At 51.8% G+C, this 13,183-nt stretch overlaps 1 protein-coding gene across 3 annotated transcripts in view; it reads right to left on the bottom strand.

Moving 5' to 3' along the window:
• FOXN3 (forkhead box N3) overlaps nt 1–9,206 on the bottom strand; it is a 213,744-nt gene extending 204,538 nt beyond the window's left edge. Inside the window, exon 1 of one of the 3 annotated variants that reach the window (XM_082317905.1) lies at nt 9,129–9,206. The gene's annotated coding sequence lies outside the window, so the exon portion shown is untranslated. Of the gene's footprint in view, nt 1–8,313; nt 8,511–8,916; nt 8,940–9,128 lie in introns of those variants that run through there. The other 2 variants (XM_082317909.1, XM_082317911.1) reach the window with 2 other exon arrangements.
• Between the last annotated feature and the right edge of the window lie 3,977 nt (nt 9,207–13,183).

Below are 13,183 nucleotides of genomic sequence, written 5' to 3'. Positions count from 1 at the left end.
GCTTCGCACCCCATTACTGTGCCTCTGTGCCCTCCACATCTTTCCTTGCTTTCCCCAGGAGTCATCTCTCAACTATTTTAACTTCAAGATGCTCAGCTTTTTTCCCCTCAAACTGCTGCAATGGCAGCAACACATGCTTTTGATACAACTAGGAAAGAAAGAAATCATTCCACTTGGAAAGCCAAAACGTTTTCTGTTTCTAAAGACACCGACTTTCCAACCCAGGCTGGCTGCCTCTCAGGTGCTGGACAGGGAGATCACCAGAGTCACAAACAGGGAATGGGAATGTCCCCACCCATCAGAAATGGCACCCTGGCTTACAAAAACTAAAGGGATTTTTAAAATGCACTTTACTTTTCACTTTTGATGCTGTTTTTAAGTTTTCTTTTCTTGGTACAATTAAGCTGGTCTCATTTCTAGTCAGGCTGTTGCCAGTCATTGCAGTGGGCCCCAGGGTGTAAATGGGTTGCAGTTGCTCCAGTAATGAGACCTGCTTGCAAACAAGGGTGACCATCCTAACACACATGCCTAATTTCTCCATTTTACCTCATTTTTCCTACATTTTACCTCATTTTTTTCCAGTCTGCGTTTTCTTTCCCCTTGCACAAAGTTACTCCACAGAGAAATACGTCCAGAGTGAGATCTCCCGCTCGGTCACAACAGAAACTGAAGCTGCCATGTTTTCCTCAGATCTTCTTCATCACACCCCAGCCCTGCTCCCGCCAGACGTCGCAGACCAGGGGGGAACCCATCCGCCGCCCCCTCATGGCCCGACACAAGGCCTAATAACTGGGGTACGGCAACCACCGCTGCAATGCCAGTGTATTTAATCAAAACCCAGTGGCTTCCCGGCACCTGTTTGAATTTCCTGAGCAATAACCCGACTGCAACGCCTCCCCTGGGACCCCGACCGCGGTGGGCACAGCACCCAGCTGGAGGTCCCGGGGTAAACCAGGGCTGACATGGCCACTTCGCCCCCCGAACAGCGAGGCGCAGAGCGCTGCACAGAGCGGCCACGGCAGCACCACGCAGCACGGCATCACTTAGCGATGCTGCCACAGCCGTCCCCAGGACATGAAGGTCTGCTGCACCATTACATGAGACTACTTTGCAACAACATAAGACGGGGGGGGGGAATTAGACATACCGGTTAAGATGTAGTTTATTTATAGCTCAGCTTTTCAAAGTTTACTTATTGTAGTAGAGATTATTCATGGCTCATGTCTCTAAAGAAAGTCAATGTCATTCCCTTTCTCTTCTCAACCCTAAATAATATTTGATAAGTTTTTTCTATTCCTTCCAGACTGAAGGACTTTTGTCCCGCCTTGGCTTCGTGAGACGCTGTCTTCTGGCCCTCCTCGTCCAGCGATTGCTCTGTACCTCCACGTCCTCTCCCCCAGCTCCTGCTGTGGCCTTGGTCGTTTTTTCTTCCCTTCCTCCTCACCCCGTGCATGATCTTATTCACTCACGCACCAACCGCTACCATGCCAATAAGAAACGTACTTTCCATCGCCGACTCTCCTCTCCAGACAAGCCCATCTCTCAGCCTGCCTTGCTGACACCTCTTGGCTGGGCATCTCGTCGTCAAATCAAACCCAATATAGCTGCAACGGACCTTTTGATCTTTCTTCACTTGCCCAGCATCCCTATCACTTCTGAACAAACTTCCACCCTCCCTGTTGCTCAGGCCTATAACCTCTTCCAGTTTCCCCATCCTTCACATCTCCACTCTTCTTGTAATACCACCAGACGGACCATCAGCTGGTTTAAGTCAGTGTAATTCCACTAACTCCAATGGCATTATACCAATTTACAAGAGATGAGTTTCTGTCCTGATGCCTCTAAAAGCAAATATATTCTATTAGACAAGTAAAAACCTTCAGCCAGGTCCCTCAACATCTCCTGTATTTATTACTATGATCTCTTGTCCTTCGGTCTCCCAACAGCCACACTCTTTTCAATACACGTAACCTCCTGAAATTCTTACTGGGCCCTTAGTTCTCTGCTGCTCACAACCCAGAAGCCTCCCTTCCAGTCTCAAGCCTCCTGTGCCTACCCACTGTCCACTCCTCAGCCGGGCTTGGCTCCTTATGCCTTCTGAATACGCCTGAAGTAATCTGGTGCGCTAACAATATTTAATTAGCAGTAACAAATCGGGCACTAATTCAGAGGTTTATTTTATGCTAAAAAGAAAAAAAAATTAAAAAAAAACAGGAAGGAGAGTCACCATGGAAGTTAAACACCCAATTTCAGATTAGGGCACAATTAAAAAGTACCTGTTTAACACAACTGGAGCACACACCTGCAGATTTATGTACTTAATCACCAAGACTGCATGAAGCATTACATGTTACTTGTGCCATCCTAATACCAAGCACCCCAGGGAAGGCACCTGAAAGTTTCATAACCATTTTAATACCAGTATAAATCTCTGCTTAAACCAAACATGGCACAGTGTAAAATGATGCAAATGATATACGACAACACCACCCCGTGTCTTCACGCTCTCTAGACCACACTATTAAGTTTTGTAATGGCTGGAGGCTTGGCGCTTAGTGGCTCCAACCTAACCATCCCTGCTATCTTTGTATAAATGTTTCCATTTTGTAAAAAAAAAAAAAAACAAAAAAAAACAAAAAAAAAAACAAAAAAAAACCAAAAAAACACACCAAAAAAACCTAGCGTGTTTTGTTCAGTTTACTATCTAGTGGAAAAAGAGAAAAGCTCTTTCCAAAAAGCAGAATAACACCTGTGTTTAAGTTTTTCCACACCTGGAGGGATGTGAGAGCATGGGGGCAAGATCAGGTCCTTAATGAGCGTACTAAGGAGTTCACCATATGCACAATGCCAGAATGATAAAATGTTAATGAAGTGAAAGTATATTAGTGAATTATTAAAATTTCACTCCTCTCTGCAAAGCACAGAGTGAGAAAAACTCAGTGAAGATAATGATAAAAATAGGATCAAAACATTTGGATTCCTTCTCCACCTCCAACAAAAAAGCTTTACAAAATCTGGTGTTTAAATTAACATATTAATTGGGTAGCTTCTACAAATGATCTACTGTAAAACCCAGATCAAAACAAGTTGGAGTTGGGGGTAAAATGAGATTTAATCCAGTTAAATCTGGATGGGTCAGACCTTCAGGTTCCTCCCATTTCTAATAACCTCTCGTAACCCCTCTAATGCCTTTGCTCCTTTCCACAGCAAGCCCGGCCAGCAATTAAATTGGCAACGACAAGATGTTACTGAGGGGAGTAACACCGAGCGCAGCTCTGCAAGGATGGGTCAGGCCGGGGAGCTCGCATCTGCTTGCTGTGCCGGGAGCCGACCTTATCCAGGGAAAAGGTTGGCCTCTCTACAAAGCCCAAGAGAAAAACCGAAAAGCAGCTCTGTACCGGGGAGCTGCAGAGCTGCCAGGGGTTGGAGACAGGAGCCTGGCGAGCCCAAGACAGGAGGCAGGGTCACCAGAGACACGAGGCCACTGCTCGGGTCAGCGGGGCAGGCACAGGTCTTGCAAAGAACTACACTAAAAAGAGCAACAGCTTTGCCATACAGTATTAAGAAGCAATTTCCAATAAAGCTGCCACTCTGAAATGCTTTCCAGAATCTAGCTTGGATTGCCTTTTACGTAAAGCCCCGTCTGTTAGGAAGTCTGGTGTATTTCCCTTGCAACAACAATAAGCATGCCCAGACGTCGTCAGTGGGCTGTATCGGCGAATAGGTGGCAGGTGAGCGCTTTGCAATTAGGCTCCCACCAGGGAACCTCACGCTCGGCCCGAGCAAACAGAGTTCACAGCGTCCCACCAACCCAGCACGTGGGAGGTGGGCAAAGGGAGAAGCTAGGGTGGGCCAAAACCATCCTGGTCCTTAAATAATACCTGTTTTTATTTGGGTTTAACCTATTTTCAGTAAAAGACAAAAACATCCAGTGTTGGAAACTTTATTATATTGGCTAGCGTTGATGTAAATTCCTGCTAATGTTGGAAAAAACTACAGTATCAAACAGCTAGGCAGATCTTTCCATTCAGTGGCACCTACCAACACCGACCACAGGTCACAGACAGCCCTGCCGTCTGTCTGTCCTGCAGTCAGTGCTGACACAGAGAAAGACCATCTCCAGCAAAGAGACTCTTAGACCACAGACAGAGAAATAAAAGGAAAGAGCGACAAAATACTGTCCAGCATAATAGGCAGACATTTCACCTCCAGCGGACTTAGCCCGTCCAATTTCTGCAGACATTACGGAATAGATGAGTTTCAGGGAGAGTTTTGAAAGAGCAAAACATGTTACTTCTGTTCCTCCCCGAGAGAGGCGGGGAAAAACTGACCCCGGGCAAGCAAAGGGCCACCAGCGCCCAGGCTAACACCAGATGGTCCTACACAACTTGAACCACCCCAAAGTCCCGTGTCCGGCTGTGGCGAGTTTTAGCCATTCCCCAGACCCCTCTCAGCAGCCACCCCCACCGGGGCACAACTGGGGCGCAGGGAGCCTGCCCTTCGTGGGCTATGCAGGCAGCCAAGGGGCAAACCTTAGCTAGGCAGCCAGCTTCAGTCCAGATCAAGTAAGTACAGCTCCCAAGACTGCCAACAGCACCTAAAGCGTCACAGTGAAGTTAAGGAGGGTTTGAGCTGCCCTGAACCTTGGCAACTGAACTTTGGGCACCTCAAATGGAGTAAGATTTCCAAAGCCTAGAAGAGAGTCGCTTCCCAAAAACTGCCTTGCCTTCCAGAGCTTCGGCTGGTTTCCCAGAATCAGCTGATCGCTTCTGAAAAAACATGGCTGTAATTCTTACATTTAAATGAAATGCTCTTTTGTTGGAGTCCTTTTTTTTTTTTTCCCCCTCATTATTCTTGTTACAGTTTTACTTTGGCTTGGCCATGAGAGTAGGTAACAAGCCAAATGCGGTTTCATTAGAAATATTTCAAAATTGTGGCCAAAGTCATGCTGCACTGTGTTACGTCTGAAGTCACGAACTGGCGAATTCCAGCATCAGCCAGGACAGTCCCGCTCCAGCCCCGCTTAGGCTTCTGGACAGCCCTGGCAGCCTCTCCTGGCAGGAACGGCTCCCAGCACCAAGACATCTCCTACGCCAAAAATCACTACTTGAAGCTGCTCAGCATGCCAGGCAGCTTCTTACAAGTTTATGTAACTTTTCCACGTTTCCTCCTCAAAACCCTCTGCGAAAGTTCAGCTTAACGCCATAAATACTCCGTTGTGAGCCAACAAGGGAGAAATAATGTTTATTTCCCTGAACCTCCCTGCTTACTAGAACACAATGACCTAAACCCCAGCTCTCGCCGTTAGTCTGGACCTTCATCCAAAGCTGTGTCTAATCTTACAAGCCTCCCACCTGGCATCCCAGCCACGCCGGGCTGGACGGGGACCAGTGAACGACTGGCATGTTCTGGAACCACTCCTTATATTCTCACCCCCGACCCCGCATCCCAAATACACACGCACTGCATTGGCGCATTAGCACGAGCGCACTCGGGAAAGGCGGACACATTTTCAAAGTTTTAATCCATTAGCAATTGCTAATTAAGGGGCAATTAATTTGACTCCCAGCTCTGCTCCTAATTTGCCTTGCGACTTTAGGCAGCCCATGTGAAATGCTACATTTCAGCTTCCTATGCTCATACAACTTCTGTGGATATTAAAAATGAGTTTCTGTAAAGTGATTTATGATCCATGATGAAAGGCAGTTCAGAAGTGTAAGGACTGCTCCTATTAGTAAAATAACTGTGCGTTTTTTGATCTTTCATTCTAAGGGGGGCGGGGGGGGGGGGGAGAAAAAAGCCTATCTGAGTATAATTAATGAGGCTCAAAAGGTATAAATTGCAAATTGGATACTTTTGAAAATGTGGCCCAGAGAGGCTGACGGGGTGTTTTTTTATAACAGCGAAAAATGTCAGGACAACACAAGCATTTAATTTCTTGCATCTCCCTCTGGAATGACTGACATCATAAAACTTTTACAAACTAAAACCATCAGAGATAAATAGAGCAGCACAGGCATGGAGGACGATGAAGGGTAAATCTAGAAAGTACCTAATCCAGTTCATTTCCTCGCCCGTGTAAAAACAAGTAACTGACACGCTTCCTGCGGCAAACCTTCCTGCAGATAAGGGTGCTCCCAACAACAGGAAATTCCCTTCTAGAAGCCAGCGCGCTCTCGCTACCAAGCCACACTTTCTCCATTTGAACTCCACGGCAATTAAAAGCAGCATCTGGCTAATCAGACGTGAGCTGGATTAAACGCGCAACTGCTCGACTCCCTAAGCCTGGCCCGGACAGCAGGGAGGGGGTCCCGGCTCCCACGCCCCGGCGCCATCCCAGCCCGGCAGCCAACAGGGACCCTTCAAGCGGAGGCAGGCGCTGCTCCCTCTGGCTTCACCGTCATCCCTTCAGGCGGCTCTGCCCACAGCTAGATTTTAAAGCCAGGCCTTGGCTTTTTCGGATGGCAGGATCCGAGGGTGCGGGTGGAAAGGGCGCTGAGCACCTTTGCCTCAGCACCCTGCAGGATTTACCTCCTGATCCACAAGACTTGCTTACCAGCCTCTGGTTTTCTTAAGGAATAATAATGCAAAAAGTGAAATATGCAAGCAAAGAGGCAACAGAGGTGGAACCAGTCATTTTGAGGTTTCAAGGTAATGATTTATACAGTGGGTGAAGCACTCAAGTGCTTCTTCTCGGCTTGGTCACTGCAAAATGAAGATTAAAGGGAGCAACAACATGAAATGTTTCGGAGAAAACGCAGCGAATATTCAAAGACATCTCTCCATCACAAACATCTGAAACCAACAGCTGCTGCCCAAGAAAATAAGCAAAAACACTACAACCTTTCTTGTGAGTTTGCTGTGAAATACTTCTCTCCTGCTCTGAAAGCAAAATAGCTCTCTCCTTTCACACACAATAAACTTTCAATAGTCCAGTAAAGTAAAACTTCAATTTACCACAATAATAGTCTGATTTTCTCATGCTGCATTCATCAGTAATGAAGTACATTTTATTCTCATATCTCTGCTTTTGTCCTCAAATAGCATGCTATAACCGAATGGTGATTTTTTTTTTTTTTTTTTTTTATTAAAAGCAATTGCACAGGGTTTCCCGTAGCCATTTGCCTTCCTTTTTTTTTTTTGCAGGTGAGGCAGACTTGTGAAATGGCCTTAATATTCAAGTCCGAATCATTACATTTTAATATAACTTTGAAATGAGGGGGAACAGAGGGAGATCTAATCAATCCCAGCTTTCTCTCCCAGGTCCATAGATTCCCACGGAAAGAAACGTGGCCTGGTCATTTGATTAAAAAAAAAAAAAAAAAAAAAAGTCATCCCTTGCTGCTATTTTTTTTAAGCCCCTTGCTCCTGCTGCTCGGAGCCTCGCCTCCCCTGCCCTGCCGGCCGCAGGCCCGGCTGGGGCAGGACGCCGGCCGCAGGGAGGGCGCCCGGTGGGCGCGGGGCAGGCGGCCTCCGCCTCCCAACTCCTCCGTGGGTGGAAAGTGCGGGACGAGGTCCAGAGAGGAACGAGGGGAGACGGCGGCACCGGGTTTTATTGTAAAATGACCTTGATTTGACAGGCACGTTCTCGAGTTTCAACAGATGCTGTGGGAAAGGCAACAGCAGCCAAGGCGGTCTGCAGGCATTTCTGATGATATGCAGACTTTTTTCTTTTTCTCTTTCTTTTTTTTTTTTTTTTTTAAATAAATGGGGGGGTAGTCTTCTCAGTTTCCATGACAACAGTGTCTCCACTTGTCTGTTATTAGATACCATCCGCTTCCTGTGTCTAAATTTTTAAACCAATCAGAAAAGTGTTTATAGATTTTACAGCTCCTGGGACAGTCCCTCTCCTCCACGAGAGCTACTTTAATGACACGTAACGCTTCGGCAGCCAGGGCTGCAAGGCCTTATATTTTCGGCTGCAAAGTGATCACAGTTTATGTTGTTTACCGGCTGATACATGGGCTACGCTGGGGAAAACCGGGGGTTTGCTGCCTGATTTACCGTGCCTGTAGCAGACGTTACCACGTTGGGTTTTTTAATACCACACAAACTCATTTTCATTGTTTGTTCATTTTTGTTTCTGATTCATCCCATGAAACAGCACGAGCCCTCCCGGCGTGAAAAGCGATCGCCGAAGAGACGCCGTTATCCCACCGGAGTAACGGTCTGCTCTGACGTCAGCGGCTCCACAGTAAAACATCGCCTGCTGCAATTAAAGTTTCAGTAAACTGGGTTGGAAGAGCAGCCGTGCCGTAGCCGCGCAAACAGATTTTCACAGACCTGTTTTTGATAACATAAATAATAACTGACCGCGGCGCAGCTGGCAGGTTCACAAGGAAATCCTTCTCCGGGGTGCGGGGACACATGCATATATCGTGAAGAAATTAATTCACCACAACTCCAGGCAAGTTAAGAGCCAGCGCTGAAGAGCAGCGAGCGAAGGGGAGCTGACGTGAAATAAGAAAACGCCTCCCCGGCGCCCCGGCAGAGCGGCCCGGCCAGCGGCTGCCCTTCACCCGCCTGTGCGACGCGGCCGGAGCCCGCGGAGCGGCCCCCCGGGCCGGACCGGGCAGCCGGCGGCACGCAGGAACAAAAGGGAGGCGGCGGGGCGGCTGCCCGCCGCTGCCCCGCCAGCGCCCGCCGGCCCGGGCCGGGGCTGCCGCCGCCGCCGCGTCCCGCCCGCCCGCCGCGGCCGGGCGCCCCCGCGGAGCCGGGGCCGGCGCTGCCGGGGCGCAGCCCGCCCGGGAGGCGGCCGGGGCCGCCCCGCACGCGTGCCCTGCCCGCCCCGGGCCGCCCTTCCCGGCCGCCGGCCGCCGCCTCCGCGCCGCCCTCCGCCTCCCCAGCGCGGCGGGGCTCCGCGCCCGGCGGGGCGCGGCGGCGGGACGGGGGCGGGCAGCGCGGGGCAGCCCCGACCGGCTCCCCGCCGCGGCCCCCGGGGCGGCGCCGCTGCCCGCCCGCGGCAGCCGACGGCCCAGCGGCCCCGAAAGTTTGGCCGTGGCTCCCTGCCCCGCGAGGGACGGGGGCGGCGGCTGCCGCGGGGGCTGGCCGGCACCCGCCCGCCCGCCCGCCCGCGCCCACACACGCCACCCGCGCCCGGCGGCACCGCGGAACGCCCCCGCCGTTACCTCCTCGCCACGGCCCCCGGCTCCCGCCGCCGCCGCCGCCGCGGGGGTGGGTGCTCCCCGCGGCCGCCCCGCTCCGCGCCCCGCGGCGGGAGGCAGCCGCAGCCCGCGCCGCCGCCTGCCGCCCCCCCGCCCCGCCCCCGGCGGCTGCGCCGCGCCCCGCCGGGCCCTAGCGCCGCCCGCTCGCCCGCCCCGCCCCGCCGGCCGCCCCCCGCAGCCGGCGGCGGGTGCCCGGCCCGGGCCTCCCCGAAGGAAACTTGGGGAGAAGGGGAGCGCGGCAGCGGGGACCGGCGGGGCCGGGCCGGGGGGTGCCCCTTGCCGGGGGGTGTTCTCCTGCGGGTGCGTGGGCACGCAGCTGCCCGGGGGCCGGCGCGGGCGGCCGGGCCCACGCGTTCCTTTCCCTTCCCCGCGGGGCAAAGCCCGCTCGGGCCCGCTGTCCCGCTGGGGCGGCCGCCCGGCCCGGCCCGGCCCGGCCCTGCCCGCCTCGGTCCCTGTCCTGGTTCCGCCGCCCCGGAGGGGCTCGGCCCCCGGTGCCCCCCCGCCCGCCCTGGCCGCCTGCCGTGGCCGTCGCCTTGCGACTGGGAGCGACCTTCGTCTCCCTGGGGCCGGGCTTGTACGTGTTGAAAAGGGAGACTTGCGGAACGAAAACTGTTCCTTTCGTTACCGCCTCACCGGCCGGGAGCCCCAGCCGAGCCCCGGCACCCCGTCATGCTGTACTCCTCGCAAGCCGACAGCGGGGGGAGCGCCCCGAGCCAGGAGGGCTTGCAGGGCCAAGGGCGCAGCCGGCCGCCGCCTCCTCCTCCTCCTCGCTCCCCTCGCAGCCCCGCCGCTGCCTGCCCTGCCCGGCTCCCGCGGGACCCGGGGCGGGGGAGCTCCGGGCTGCGGCCCCCCGGGCTGGGCTGGGGCCCCCCGGGCTGGGCTGGGGCCCGCCGGCCGGGGCGAAGGCTGGCGGGGCCTGGGGGCGGCCGGCGCCATCAGCACTGCCGCAGCCCGGGAACTGTCAGCCCTGGAAAGGGCGTTTAATTATTCACTGTAAATTTACCTTTCTCCGACCAACCCTACAGAGTGACAATTCAAGGTACGTGCGACTGCTGTAGCGATTATAGGAAAAGCCTAGCTTTATCCCTTTAGATTTATTTTGCCATAATGTGGGAATGACTGGCTCGGGATGGGATGAGATTTTTTCCTCCCAAGGGATACATCCTTTCCTTGACACCGAGTCTGGACAGGGGGTAGAACAAGGGCTGTGTCCTGCCACCCCATTTTCCTGCCTACCCAAAGTCCACTGCCCAGCTGTGCAGGGCTCCCGACCCCAGACCCAACGCGCTGCGGTGTGGGAGTGACACAAAGAAACCCAGATTCCACACCAGCATATCGCAACCTTTGGAGGTCAACAATACACAAAAAGTAGCAACTCTGAATTTTGCTGATAAGATTTGAAAAAAAAATGGAATGTTTTTCTGTACCTGTATCAAATACAGCTTTACTGGTAGAAGGGAATGGAAACGTAGTTCCTCTGCCCTTTTTTCTTGCTGTCTCAGGATGGATTTTGAAAAGCCAGCATGGGTTGAAGTAGCAGCTCGGTCCTTTCATTCGTAAAAATTGCTGGCATGAAACTTCTCCCTGCCCCCAGCTTGGTCCTAGCTATATCCCTGGGCACCGCTCGTCTGTGCAGATGGCCGTAACCTCCTGGTGGTTCCCTGACGCTCACCTCTTCAGCGGACGGATGGGCTCGGTTTATTTCAAAGTGAATATAAAACCCTGGGGTTTTCTGAGCAAAGTTAGTTTTCCTTTTATAGGTGGTTTTGGTGACATGGAGACGGAGGCGTTCCCATTCCACAGGATTCCTGCATAAGACACGCAGGTCCCTCGTTCTGTTTGGTTAAAAGTTTTCTATTGACTGCTCTGCGATATGCCTAAGGCTGCAGCAGGAGAGATCAGCCCTGCTCGCTGGGCGCCTAACGGTGCCCTTACAGCAAAGCACTGACAAAAAGTCGGAAGGCGTGGAATAAACCCAACCCCGGGATCCTTCTCCAGGCTTGGTTCCTAGTTCAGAGGGGTAGCCATTAGCGTGGGGCCGCTGGAGATGCTCTCGAAGCAGAAACACCTGATTTAGTTTTAATGAAAACACCCCAAGAGTAGCTGAGCATTTGGGCTCAGCTATCGATGCAGCTAGAGCTGGGGACCCCGGGCACCATGTTAATAACAAGCCATCTGTTAATTCTTTTTAAAAATATTAATATCTCTTTGCAACATCACTACATATGGAAATCCCGCAGATGCCAAGAGGAGTCTCCATGAAGGGCAAAATCCTGGCCCCATGCAAGGAAACCCCAAATCGCATAATCATCGTAGACGCTACAGGTGCCAGTTACCCTTTGCAGGGCTACTCCGTATCGACGTTATAAAGACGGCTTTTTTTCTTGTGCTTACCCATTAACTCTAAGCCGGGTAATTTTCCTAATGAAATCAGTAGTAGCGTTTCTTTCTCCTTTGATCAGATCGTCTGAATTACTCTGTGCCTGTATCTATGCTAACCACAGCAGTTTTAAACCTCAGCCTAAGTTCCCGCAAAATTTAGCCCCAAGTACGTGCATTTCCCTCCTTCTGTTGTTTGCTCCCAGTGATGCAAGCTTCATTATTCTTTCATTTCTTCCTCCTTCCTCCCACTCATGTATCTGAGGCTTTCTTACATGCTTTGTAGCTCTACTTCCCACCTCCTCTTCATTTAGATCCTTCCTCAAGAAAAGAGTGTTTTAGAAGACCCACATTTGCAAGGGAAAAATATTAATAGTGGAAACTTTCCGAGAGATGCATTTTTCCTATCTCGAAGTGCATCTTGTCTCTCCGTATCAATCTTAGCACAGCTAACTCTCCCATGTAGAGGGCTGCTTTGTTATCTGTATCTGCCGGATTAAATTAATGGAGATTAAATTCATACCTCTCTCCAAACAGGGCAGAATTTATGATTTATGCTGTAGAAGGTTTTCCCATGTCTACATCAGTCCATTTTGTCTAATTCTCCTTCGAGTTTTTTACTAAGCCTTGTTTTCTTGGAGAGTCTGTAAATCCAGGCTTTCCAGCTGGCAGCTCCTGGGTTATTTCTGGCCTCTTGGCCCCAGAGCTTACAGCCCCCAGAGCAGCCCCGGGGCATAGGCGGCCGTCTCCTACCTCAAGGAAAAATGTCCCTGCTGCCTCCTCTCTGCTGCCGGCACAACGCGGTGCTCGCTCCAGGGACAGACAGATGAGAGGCACTTTGCCACAGGGATCCCTCTTGGGAATGGCTCCAGTCTCCTGGGGAAGGCAGCTCAAAAGGAGCTTGACTGCATCTACAAAGTAGCTGTAGGTCCTGCGATAAAACCCCTCGTGTCCCTTCAAGGCCTTGCTGCAGCACCATGCAGTTATTTACCAAGGAGCAGGGCTGGAGGTGTTGCAGGAGCTGTGCACAGTGCTCCCGTGCGTGCCCTGCTCCACCGCTCCCTTGTGTTATGATGTTGTTACCCATTCCCTTCTTTCACTCCCAAAATTGTTCGTCGGGACTGGGATGGCTGGGGAGCTCCCAGGCCAGGTATCGTGGGTAAGGGGAGCCACGTGAAAATGCACATAACTGTGGTAGGAAAGCGGTCACCGTACAACTGCTCACTCGTCACTTCCAAAATGGCATTTTATAGCTGTGCTGTTTACCCTTTTTGTTTCTTGAATATGTTTAGTCTCTTCATTTTAACACAAAGATAAAAATGCCTGTGCCTTAAGCCAGATCACATGTTTTCAAGGGCAGGAAGATGTCAGGGACTTTTTTCCACTTACCCGTTTGCCATTCGTATCTGACAGTGCAAAACCAGAAGGCACATAAAAAAATATTCATCTAACTTTTCAGATATACCTAGTGCCTCATTTTTTTGCATGCCTGATTTCAGTTATACTTAAGATTTTTATAGGACAAATACTCACCTCTGTAGTGCCAGGTCAATTTACTATTGCCTCTCAGCTGTACAGGGCATACGGCCCAGCCCCTGCACCGAAACGCTCGCGTTGCCAATGCCGTACACCCGACCACT

This window comes from Platalea leucorodia (assembly GCF_965183815.1).
Source record: "Platalea leucorodia genome assembly, chromosome: 7".
Taxonomy (NCBI): Eukaryota; Metazoa; Chordata; class Aves; order Pelecaniformes; family Threskiornithidae; genus Platalea; species Platalea leucorodia.
This window is presented reverse-complemented; position numbering and strand designations above follow the sequence as displayed.